The sequence below is a fragment of the Ceratotherium simum genome, chromosome 29 (genome assembly GCF_057802395.1).
Source record: "Ceratotherium simum simum isolate JZ-2026a chromosome 29, ASM5780239v1, whole genome shotgun sequence".
Classification (NCBI taxonomy): Eukaryota; Metazoa; Chordata; class Mammalia; order Perissodactyla; family Rhinocerotidae; genus Ceratotherium; species Ceratotherium simum.
In genome coordinates this window covers 10,551,698-10,564,698 of record NC_141928.1, presented here as the reverse complement: position 1 = coordinate 10,564,698, position 13,001 = coordinate 10,551,698, and the positions used below count along the sequence as shown (strand labels likewise).

The window sequence follows — 13,001 nt, the reverse complement described above, 5'->3', positions numbered from 1 at the left end:
CCTTTAGGAATTGCCTCAGCTGTGGAGAGCTACCTCGCCCAAGGTCATGCTCTTCCCTGGCAGGGCAGCTGGCATCCTGTGACTGATGAATGCAAAAGTATAAAGACGCAGCTCTCTTGGCCCAACTTGGGACAACTCTGAAGGGCAGTTCTAGTTCCAAAGGTTCCCGTGGCATCAGCTAAGGCTGTCATTGGTTCTACATCGAAGCTCAACTTCCCCCTGCTCCCTCCTGCTTTCTTCCCCTCTCCCCCATAGGAAGTGCTACCAAGGTCAGCATCACCCCCGGCATGGATCCATGGATCGCATCGTCTCTACTTTCTCAGAACCTCATTCATCAGGGGTCCACCTCTCCAATTCTCCTACTACAAGCTCCTACCTGTGAGACATTTAAATATTCTTAAATGTCTTTCAGGTCCCCTACATGCCCCCAACCCCATGCTGTCTTCCAGTTCCCGCCCTCTTTCCTCTGCCTGACAGCTGAGTTTCTCCAACGAACTGTTTACCCCAGTTAGCAGTCCTCCCTACCATTCACTCCTTTGTCGACTCCATCAGCTGCTGCCATGCCTGGTTCTCACCCAGTCGCCAACGCTGGCCAGGTCATTAAATCCAGAACACCTGCTACAGCATAACTCAGTTGAACTATTGACCTCTCTGCCCTTTAAACACCCTTGGTTTCTGTGCTGCTATGCATTCCAAGTCTTTCCCCTACCCCAAAGTCCCCCTTTTGGCTCCTTTTTTCTTCACCTGTCCCTAGATTATTGGTGCTGTCATGGACCCTTATTTTTCTCACTTCTTACACTCTCCCAGTGCAGCTCATTCACTGTCACGACTGCTAATACCATCAAGACGTTCATAATTCCTAAATCTCTCTTTCTAGTCCAGACCTCTCTCCTGAGCTTTAGGCCTACAACTGCCCACTAGACATGGCCCCCTGGTCATTCTACAGGCTCCCCAGGCTCGACATGTGCACGACTGAACTTGTTACCCTTTCCTCAGACCTTCAGCTCCCTCCTCAGTATCTCTGCCTCTGCTTTTCCCAGTTCTTCTCACCTAGTTTCCCCAGGACCTCCCTGATCACACCCCACCCAGCTTCATCCTCAAGCTTAATCCTCTTCCCTAACTCCTGTCATGGACATACACATGATTCAAAATTAAGTCATCTGCTGGGAACCAGGTTGTGGTGGCCCAGTCAAGCCTGTGGGGCTCTTGAGTGACTCCCAGACACCATGGGACTCAGAAATTCCGAACCCTTCTGAACCTGAGGATCTGTCCAGCTCCCGGCCCACCCTCTCCCCGACCCCCACCCCTTTCCAGGCTGTGCAGTTTCCTCTTTCTGTGATGTTCTGTTTACAAGAGGCTTTCTCTGCTTTTCCCCAGTTGACTTAACATGACTAACCTAGAGGTCTGGGGGTCACACGTCCTAAATTCAAGCAGCAAGTAAACAAATCAGTGTCTTCTAAGTGCAAGGACAAGTCACCAGAAGAGAGACTGGTTTACCCCTGGTCAATTGCTCATCTCTGGTCCAATGAGCTGAGGTAGAAGGGTTGGGTCATGTGGTAGGAAACATGGCTTTAGGGACTCATGGGATAGGTGTGAGGTTCAAGAGGAAATGGGTCTTGTGCTTGGCAACCATCTAAGACTTTTTTTTTTATTTTTAAAAAATTTTTAATTGATGTCATAATAGTTTACAACATTGTGAAATTTTAGTTGTACATGATTGTTTGTGAGTCACTGTGTAAATGCATCCCTTCCCCCCTTATGCCCACCCCTCACCCCCCTTGCCCCTGTTAACCACCAAACAGCTCTCTCTGTCCGTGTGTTAATCTTCCACTTATGAATGAAATCATGTGGTGTTTGTCTTTCTCTCTCTGGCTTATTTCGCTTAACATAATACACTCCAGGTCCATCCATATTGTCGCAAATAGGGCAATTTTGTCTTTTTTTTACGGCTGAGTAGTATTTCATTGTATATATATACCACATCTTCTTTATCCAATCGTCAGTCGAGGGACACTTGGGTTGCTTCCGCTTCTTGGCTATAGTGAATAATGCTGCAATGAACATAGGGGTGCATATGCCTCTTTGGATTGTTGATTTCAGGTTCATTGGATAGATACTCAGAAGTGGGATAGCTGGATCATAAGGCATTTCTATTTTTAATTTTTTGAGGAATCTCCATACTGTTTTCCATAGAGGCTGTGCCAGTTTGCATTCCCACCAGCAGTGAATTAGGGTTCCCATTTCTCTGCAACCTCTCCAACATTTGTTGTTTTTTGTCTTGGTGATTATAGCCATTCTAATGGGTGTAAGGTGATATTTTAGTGTAGTTTTGATTTGCATTTCCCTGATGATTAGTGATGTTGAACATCTTTTCATGTGCCTATTGGTCATCTGTATACCTTCCTTGGAAAGGTGTCTGTTCATATCCTCCGCCCATTTTTTGATCGGGTTGTTTGTTTTTTTGTTGTTCAGTCGTGTGAGTTTTACATATTATGGAGATTAACCGCTTGTCAGATATATGATTTGCAAATATTTTCTCCCAGCTGGTGGGTTGTCTTTTCATTTTGATCCTGGTTTCATTTGCCTTGTAGAAGCTCTTTAATCTGATGAAGTCCCACTTGTTTATTTTTTCTTTCGTTTCCCTTGTCCAAGTAGACACGGAATTCGAAAAGATCCCTTTATGACTGATGACAAATAGTGTACTGCCTACATTTTCTTCCAGGAGTTTTATAGTTTCAGGTCTCACTTTCAGGTCTTTGATCCATTTTGAGTTAATTTTTGTGTACGTAAGACAATTTTTACAGCCCTTAATAATCACAGATGACCAAAATTCCCAGAGATTATAAAATTTAATTTTAGGCAAATAGCTAACTCTTTGCTGTCTATCTATCTTATGGTTTTGTGAAGCATCGTTTACTTATTTCACCTCCTTTCCTCTTTCAACCTATTGTATTAATGAGCAGTAACACAGTAGGAAGAACATGGTGAGGAAAATATTCCACAAGCTTGTGTCTAAAAAATAAAATCTGAAATATACTCTTGAACAGTACCTTCCCATATAACACAAAGTTATTAATTATAATAATAAAATAAAAGGCCTTTTGAGTCCATTTTAATTGTTGCTGCATTAAAATCTGACCTAGAAATTCAAAACGGAAGATAATCAAAAGTACCATCTAGTCGCTTCTGACAGAGGAAGTTTATAACCTGTGCATAAGTTCTTAGGAAATAAAATCACCAGGAAATCTTTGATGGCCCCCTTATGGGTAAAAAAAATAATTTTAGAAAATTTATTTTCAGATCAGCATATTGTAGCATAATTCTTTTTTTTTTTTTTTTTTTTTTAAAGATTTTATTTATTTTTCCCCCAAAGCCCCAGCAGATAGTTGTCTGTCATAGCTGCACATCCTTCCAGTTGCCGCATGTGGGACGCAGCCTCAGCATGGCCAGAGGAGCGGTGCGTCGGTGCGCACCCGGGATCCGAACCCGGGCCGCCGGCAGCACAGTGCGCGCACTTAACCGCCAAGCCACGGGGCCGGCCCTGTAGCATAATTCTTAAAGAAACTTTTACTTTAAATCAGTTTTATTGTAAGCCTAGAAAAGAAACAGGACTAGGAGATGAACCTAGAGTTGACAAGAAGCTAGTGAGAGAAAAAGAAATATACTGTGGGATCACTTGTTTTTAAGAAATGAAACTCTGGATTTATGCACCAGCTTTAAAAAAAATCTCTCTAGGCACACTGTTCAGCAGCTATTTGGATCTTGTCGGAAGCTTTTAGTATGTTTCAAATAAAAGCAGATTCCTTTGTTTCAAAATAGTGATTTTTTGATACCCTACTTATTCACTTATTTAAAAAAATATTTTCTAAGCATCAATTATATGTAAGGTGTTGTTCAGGATATAAAGTTGAATGTCAAAAGATCTTTTCTTGGGCCAGCCCCGTGGTGTAGTGGTTAAGTTCACGTGCTCCACTTCAGCAGCCCAGGTTCGAGGGTTTGGATCCTGGGACCTACACCACTCATCAGCCATGCTGTGGCAGCGACCCACATTCAAATTAGAGGAAGACTGGCACAGATGTTAGCTCGGGCTAATCTTCCTCAAGCAAAAAAAGAGAAGGTTGGCAACAGATGCTAGCACAGGGCGAATCTTCCTGAGCAAAACAAACAAACAAAAAGACCTTTTCTTCAAGAAACAGAGTATATAAGCTATGTTCCTAGAAGCTATATTAAAGGTACACATTTACCCTTATGCACTGTTGGTGGGAATGCAAAATGGTACAGCCTCTATGGAAAACAGTTAAGGCAGTTACTGAAATAATTAAAAATAGAATTACCATATGAACCAGCAATTCCACTTCTGGGTATGTACACAAAAGAACTAAAAGCAAGAACTCAAACACTCAAACATCCATGTTCATAGCAGCATTATTCACAATAGCTAACACATGGAAGCAACCCAGGTGTCCATAGATGGTTGAATGAATAAACAAAATTGTGGTACATACATATAATGGAATATTATTCAGCCTTAAAAAGGAAGAGAATTCTGACACATGCTACAGCATAGATGAACCTTGAAGACATTATGCTAAGTGAAATATGCCAGTCACAAAAGGACAAATACTGTATGATACTACTTATGTGAGGTACCTAGAGCAGTCAAATTCATAGAGACAGAAAATAGAATGTGGTTGCCAAAGGCTGGGGGAGGGAGAAATAGGAGTTATTGTTTAATGGGCATAGAGTTTCAGTTTTGGAAGATGAAAAATGTTCTAGGGGCCGGCCCCGTGGCTTAGTGGTTAAGTGCGTGTGCTCCGCTGCTGGCGGCCCGGGTTCGGATCCCGGGCGCGCACCGACGCACCGCTTCTCCGGCCATGCTGAGGCCGCATCCCACATACAGCAACTAGAAGGTTGTGCAACTGTGACATACAACTATCTACTGGGGCTTTGGGGGAAAAATAAATAAATAAAACTATAAAAAAAAAAAAAGAAAAATGTTCTGGAGGTAGATGGTGGTGATGGTTGCACACCAGTGTGAAGGTGCTTAATGCCACTGAATTGAACCCTTAAAAATGGTTAAAATGATAAGTTATGTACATTCTACCACAATTTAAAAATGGTACACATTTATAAGAACCTAAGTAAAATTGGGAACTCAAAAAGAATGCATTTACTTCCTTTCGGGGCTTAGAAAGTCTTTCTTGAGGTGATACCTCAAGAGAGGCAACATGAATGGTGGCAAGAGTCAGGAGTCTTCAGTCTCAATTCCACTCTCATTTAGTAATCGAGTGATCTTGGACAAGTGACATAGCCCTTCTAAAGGCAGTGTAGCATGGCCGTTAGTCACAAGGATGCTGAGCCAGATGACTTGTTTGAATCGTAGTCCATTTACCACCTATGTGAACTCGGTAAAGTTATTTGACATCTTTATGTCTCAGTTTCTCCAACTATGAATGGAGAGGTTAATGCCCAACTCATAGGGTTGTCTTGAAGGTTTAACTAGATGCAGTACGAGGAACCAGAAACACAGTGCCTGCCACAAACTAAGTGCTCAGTAAGTGTCGGTAGCTATTATTTTCTGAACCTTACCTGTTAAATTGTCTTAAAATCTTTGAGTTATTTTGAGGATTGGTAGAGAGACTGTATGTGAAAGAGGTTAGACAGCATTATTGAAGATGGGTAAGATTTGGCCATGTATTCCCACTGGAGGGAACAGCATGAGCAAAAGGCAGGAGGCCAAAAACTGTGGGGTATTAGGGTTGATTACAACATCACGTGTACGAAAAGGAAGAGTGGGAAATAAGACTGGAGAGACAGAACTGAGACAGCTTATGGAGGGCCTTTAAGGCCTGGCTAAGAGGCACACTGCAGAGGCAGATCCCATGGAATGTAAGTGAGAGAGAGAGGGCAAGGATCACGCTGTGATTTGATTCTGCATTGAGAATTAAACTTGGAGGATGTATTAGGCTGCCTTCAAGATGACTCCTGTCTTAATCAGGTTGGGCTGCTATAAGAAAATACCATAGACCAGGTGGTTTAAACCACAGACATTTATTTCTCACAGCTCTGGAGGCTGGGAAGTCTGAGATCAGGATGCCAGCAAGATCTGGTTCTGGTAAGGGTCCTCCACCTGGCTTGCAGACGGCTGCCTTCTCACTGTATTCCCACAGGGCAGACAGGAAGCTCTAGTGTCTCTTCTTCTTATAAGGGTGCTAATCCCATCATGAGGTGTCCACCTTCATGATCTCATCTAAACCTAATTACTCCCCAAAGGCCTCGCCTCCTAATGCTATCACATTGCGGGGTATGGCTCCAACATATGAATTTTGGGGGGACACAAATATTCAGTCCATAATAGCTCTCAGTAACCCTTTTCTCTTGATAGTCAAGTTTTGTATAATCCTCTCCCCTGGAGTGTGGGTGGGATCCAGTGATTTGCTTCTAATAAAGAGAACACAGCAAAAGTGTTAGGATATCACTTCTGAGATTTAGTTACAAGAAGACTGACTTCTGTCTTGCTTGCCCTCTTTTGCTCTCTGGCTTCCTCACCCTTCTGGAAGCCAGCTGCCATGTTGTGAGCTGTCCTATGGAGAGGTCCATGGGTCAAGGAACTGATGTCTCCAGCAAACAGTCATTGAGCACCTGAGGCCTGCTAACAACCATGTGAGTGAGCTAGGAAGGGGACCTTCCCCCCATGAGCCTTGAGGTGACTGCAGCCCCAGCTGTCACCTTGATTGCAGCCTCATGAGAGACCCTAAGCCAGAGGCACCCAGTTAAGCTGCATCCAACCTCCTAACACACAGAAACTCTAAGAGAATAAATGTTTGTTGTTTTAAGCCAACAAGTTTTAGGGTAATTTATTACACAGAAATAGATAACAAATACAAAGCCCAGCCATCACTTCAGATGCCAGCTACAAGTTCAGGGTTCCCCAGATCACCTACACTTCTGACCAACTGGCTACAAATTTGAGTGTTCCCATGATCCTCTCAGGTTCAATAATTTTTTTTTTTATAATTTTTATTTATTCATTTTTTCCCCCAAAGCCCCAGTAGATAGTTGTATGTCACAGCTGCACATCCTTCTAGTTGCTGTATGTGGGATGTGGCCTCAGCATGGCTGGAGAAGCAGTGCGTCGGTGCGCGCCCGGGGTCCGAGCCCGGGGTCCGAACCCGGGCCGCTGGCAGCAGAGTGCGCGCACTTAACCGCTAAGCCACGGGGCCAGCCCTCAGGTTCAATAATTCACTAGAATGACACAGGCAGAGACTCAAAGAATTATTTTCAAAAGCACTATACTTAGATTACAGTTTTATTATAAAGGATATAAACCAGGACTAGTTAAATGAAGAGACACATGGGTCAAGATCTTAGAGGGTCCTGAAGGCAGAGCTTCTGTGCTCTCCCCCCATGGTGTCAGGGCACATCACCTTCCTGGCACATCAATGTGTTCACCAACCAGGATGTTCTACTTGAGCTTTGGTGTCCAAAGTTCTTATTAGGGTTTCATTACATGGCATGATTGATTGATTCATTGGCCACGTGACTGAACCCAATCTCTGCTCCCCTCCCCTCTAGGGAGGATAAGCTGACTCAAAGCCTTAACCCACTAATTACATGGTTGGTCTTTCTAGTGATCAACCCCTATCCTGAGTCTTCTTGTTAGCATAAACTCAGGTGTGCTCCCAGGGGCTCAGGAATAATAAGACACTCTTATCACTTGGGCAATTCCAAAGGTTTTAGAAATTACCTCCCAGGAACCCAGAACAGACTAGACAAGATTTTTATTATACATCTCCCAACCTGTAGGAGCTCCTACTATGTGCCAGGCACTATGCTAGGCTAGTCTTCCATCCATCCATCCATCCATCCTTTAAGTATTTATAGTACTAAATCAACTTTGCTACAAGTAACAGAAAACCCAATCAACAAGCATTTAAAAATAGGAATTAAATTTCTCACATAACTAGAAATCTGGAGGCAAGCAATTGCTGGTTTTGTTCAGATGTTCAACAACGTCTGCAGGCACCTAGGCTCTTCCTATCTTTCTGCCCTGCTCACCATTCTTATTTTTTTTTTAATAGTTTTTTTTTGGTGAGGAAGGTTTGCCCTGAGCTAACATCTGTTGCCAATCTTCCTCTTTTTTTCTTTTTGCTTGAGGAAGATTGTCGCTGAGCTAACATCTGTGCCCATCTTCCTCTATTTTGTATGTGGGACGCTGCCACAGCATGGCTTGATGAGAAGTGTGTAGGTCTGCGCCCGGGATCCAAACCCGTGAACCCCAGGCCGCTGAAGCTGAGCACTCGAACTTAACCACTAGGCCACCAGGCCGGCCCCCCTTACTTTTGTTTTTAATAAACATTTTATTTTAGAATATTTACAGAAAAAATGAGAAGATAGTACTGAGATTTCTCAGATACCTCCCACCTATTATTAACATCTTACCTTAATGATACATTTGTTGCAATTAATGAACCAATAGTGATATATTATTATAAACTAAAGTCCATACTTTTTTCAGATTTCCTTAGTTTTTACTCAATGTCCTTTTTCTGTTCCAGAATCCAATCCGAGATACCACTTTACAGTTAGTCATCATATCTCCTTAGATTCTTCTTGGTTGTGACAGTTTTTCAGATATTCCTTGTTTTTGATGACCTTGACAGTTTTGAGGAGTACCAGTCAGGTATTTTGTGGAATGTCCCTCAACTGGGATTTGTTTAATGTTTTTCTCATGATTAGACTGGGATTATGGGTTTGGGGGAAGAAGACCACAGAGATAAACCACCCAACCATGTTGATTTTTATCCTCCTATTGTCACCTCATTATCACAAGATGGCTGCCACTACCACTCCAAAATCAGAACTATGTTCAAAGTCGCAAAGAGGTAGAAGGAAGAAGAGAAGAACCATGTCTGTCCTTTTTTGAATCAGGAAAGTCCTCTCTCCCTCCAACAGGCTCAGAAGGCAGGGGACAGGATGTTTATAGTTGACTTAGACCTTGACTGAGACTGAGCACACTGCCAATGGAATAAAATCTGGGTTCTGTCAGGATGGAAGGAGGTGGGCCAGTGAACGAGAGGCAAGCAACTGACAGTGTTGGCCCCAAGTGCCTACTACATATGAGTCTGCACTGTAGTAGGTGCTATGAGGAATGAAAGAACATAAGAGATGGGGCTTTCTATCAAACCTTCTAGAAGTTATATATTCCAATAAATATTCTCTTTTAAGGACCTCATCATAGAAGGATGCACTGTTATCTCACTGATCCTTTGGTTGATCAATCAAATACATCCTCAGAAGATGAAGATTTGTCACATGTCACATATGTTAGCAACTGTGTAGAAGACCACTTCTAAAGAGTCATTCCTAAAGTGATGGAGAGATGACATGTTTGGGAATAAGTACTTAGTCAGTTTCCCCAAAGTAACAACTTGGAAAGTTTAACTCTTTCTTAGATGTCTAAGTTTTGGTTGTTTTTTTGTGTGTGTGAGGGAGATTGACCCTGAGCTAACATCCAGTGCCAATCTTCCTCTTTTTGCTGAGGAAGATTAGACTTGAGCTAACATCTGTGCCCATCTTCCTCTATTTTGTACATGGGACGCCACCACAGCATGGCTTGAGGAGTGGTCTGTAGGTTGGTGCTGGGGATCCGAACGAGCGAACCTTGGGCCGCTGAAGTGGAGCACGCGAACTTAACTACTACACTGCTGGGCCAGCCCCTAAGTTTTGGTTTTTTTAAAAGCTAAATTAGTCATGTTATAGTCACGTCTCAAAATACTTTGCCCTTAACATGCTTATGAACGAGATGAGAAAATAAGCAGGTGAACTGAGAACAAACAACACAGGACTATCTAGAATGGTGCTAAATTATATATTATAGGCAATATGTTCTGAGAGAGTTTAGAGCAGATGAAGATCAGTGAAGGCAAGCCCGGTAGGAAAGCGTCAGAGAGGCGGGGTCCTAGAGGGCCATGAACGATGGCCTGGCTGGGCTTTGGTCTGTGTCAACGTCAAATGAAGATATTCCCCTCCTCTGCTGCGTGAGACCAGGATTCCTCTAACAGTTATTTATCCTCTTTTTATTAAATACCTAGTTACTTATTTTCACTAATTTACAGTTCACCTGTTAAGGCCTCATGATTTTTACTTAGTAATCTTGATTAAATGACTTTTTTTGTACAGTGTTTATAGGGTGGGCTTTGCAGCCACACAGATCAAGATTTGAATTCATGGTCCAGTACTTACTGGCTTTGTGGTCTTGTGTAAGTTCCCTACCCTCTCTCATTTTGTTTCCTTATTTAATAATAATCTCAGCTAGATAAGGCTGTTGTGAGACTGAAATAAGATCAAATAAGGAGAACACAGAGCACAGTCCCACCCTGAGAGAGTGCTTGATAATGACATCTGCTGTGATGATCATCACATGGATGACAGAGGCAATGGTGATGTTAATATAAACCCATGGAAAGGGATGGATATGAAAGAGCCCCTACTTGGTTCTCACCACTTTGTCACTGTGAACTTTGCATGAATGTACACCCACCAAAAGTAAATTACATTTCCCTTGACTTTTTAATAATCACTGCCTTCGAAACAGCAAAGATGGATTCAGGTACTTAGGGAGGTTCTATTCTATTATCTGCGAAGGCATCACCCATGTAACCCAGATTGCTGAGCAGAGACAAGGCAACACCCTACATGAGAAACTGGTAAAAGCACAAGAGATCTTGGAGCATGTGCAATTAGTTGACACTGTTTATTGGGGCTTGGAAACCAATCTGAAAGAATTTATGCTTTAAATCAATGGCAGTTGCCAATGAGCCTGTGAGGGAATCCTCGTTAGGACACTCTGGCTTTTACTGCAACTCATATTGATAATAACCAAAAGAGAAGCCTCCCAGGCAGAAGGTCAATCTAACCCAATCACTTAATGCAGAATTATGGTATCAAGTTTCTACCTCGATGAATGACCATGGGTTTAGAGGTGTGTGCCATCAAGGAAGCTGCCGGGGTTAGACATTTAACAAGTTGTTTTATTCCTAATCGCTGGCATGTGCTTAACTGTTTTCTTAACTCTAATTTATGTTTTTATGTTCCAGTTTGTTTACATAGCCCATAGTTCCCAATTGCCTTTATTTGCTTAAGTGTTTCTTTAATTTTATTTACATTTTTATATATGTTGCTTTGCTTACATAACTCATTGTTTGGCGTGGGCTAGAAATAACCATAAATCCGTATTGCTAATTAGCCTCATCCTCATGACTGATTAGTCAAGATTATGAGCCTAGAAAGAGGGCAGGGAGGAGGCCAGATAGTGAGTCACAGGATCATTGAATTTAAGAGCTGGAAGGAATTTGGAGATTAAGGCATCTTTCAGCTGGAATTCCGTGGTTTTACATCTTCAACGTTGGAGAATTATGAAAGATTCGCTGCTTGCTCTTGCTCCTTTATGTAAAAATGTATAAGGATTTGGTGACAGCTTTGAAAAACAAGTTAAGAATAAAGAGAAAGCCTAATAAATGATAACTATGAACAACCCATAATGGGGGTTTGAGAGAAGAATCAGAAGCTTGACACACAAATGGGCTACAGAAGAGCAGGGAATATTAACGAACACGAGGGAGCTTCTTCTTTGGAAGTTAGTAAGTGGAGTGGATTGTTTGGAACTCTCTCTCCAGCAGCTGTGCAGTTTGTAAAGATTTTAGCTTGCCTAACTGTAAGGTTAGCTATTAGCTTGGCAGTGGGGAGTATTTAAAAGTACACACAACATATGAAGGAAAGAACCTGGAACCGACTAGCCTGCTTCATTCCAAGAATCCATCTGGCATGAAAAGAACTGCTTGTCCTACATTAAACCCTGCAGAGTAAGAGCCATTTTTCATATCTCATACCCCTATTTTTGGTTTCAGGTAAGACAGCTTACTGAGTTTGGGGAAGGAACAAGAAGACTTTTCAGAACCACCTAACCAAAGGACCCATCTGGGGTGAGCTCTGTGAATCTAAAATGGGGAAAACATGTTGAAGCCCTGTTTGGGAAACCAGGTTAAGAGAAAGCGCAAGTGTCCACAAGAGGTGGCAATCTAGACCCTCAAATAATGTGAGCCTTTAGTCATTTGAGACAGAGTACAATGGAAGAAGAGGTGTTATAGGTATGAAAATCTGTGGCTGGAGTCACTTACATTAAATGACTCGTGGTGATGGGGTAAGTTGATAAGTGAAACCCAGCCTATCCCTAAATAAGCATATGTTTGTAATAAAGAGCTCGTTTTTGCAGCTTTGGTCTATCTGGAGGCAACTAAAAGCAAACGCTGCCAAAGGAGTATTCCCTGGATTACCAGAAATTGCAGAATGTGTTAAGGGTTGTAAACCTTGAATTAGTCCTGGATGTCAGGCCCTTTCTCTTTTCCCAGATCCACTTCCCTCTGACACATTTTCATATGCTCCCCTTTCAAGGGAAAGTGTATGGCAGTCAGATTCGCTCAGCGCAGACTTCAAACATGCGGGACCACGGGCTCTTACCTTACCTGGTCACCCCTTGAGGTCCAAGCGCTGGCGCCAACTCGGAGCAGCGCCCTCTCGGTTACTATGGTGATCGCGAGAGGGGCGGGGTCTCCATCCACTGCGTCCCCGCCTCTGCCCAGGATATTTCGAACGCTCCAATTGGGACCGCCCTTTCTTGCCTCGGTCCCGCCCTGTTCGGCTCCAAGCGCGATGCGATTGGCCCGGGACGGGCGGCCGGGTACCCTGTGGGTACCCCCTCCTGACGGGAAGAGCGGGAAAGTGTAGCAGGTGCTGTCGGAGGCGTGAAGCTCACGGAGCTGCGGGGAAGCACATGGTTGGCTTTGGAGCGAGTTGCCCCGTGTCCCATACACAACTCCTCGCACCCATGACTGCTAACTCTAGGGAGCAGGAGCTGGGGTGCGGTCACAACGTTTGCGGTCCAGGGCGGCCCATCCTGGGGGGCGAGGACGCGAGCAGCCGTCAGGATCCGGTGGCGCGCT

The 13,001-nt window shown here is 43.3% G+C and overlaps 1 protein-coding gene across 1 annotated transcript in view; it reads right to left on the bottom strand.

Moving 5' to 3' along the window:
• Nucleotides 1–12,544, bottom strand: part of MAPKAP1 (MAPK associated protein 1) — a 267,319-nt gene extending 254,775 nt beyond the window's left edge. Inside the window, exon 1 of the mRNA XM_087419086.1 lies at nt 12,525–12,544. The gene's annotated coding sequence lies outside the window, so the exon portion shown is untranslated. The remainder of the gene's footprint in view (nt 1–12,524) is intronic.
• Between the last annotated feature and the right edge of the window lie 457 nt (nt 12,545–13,001).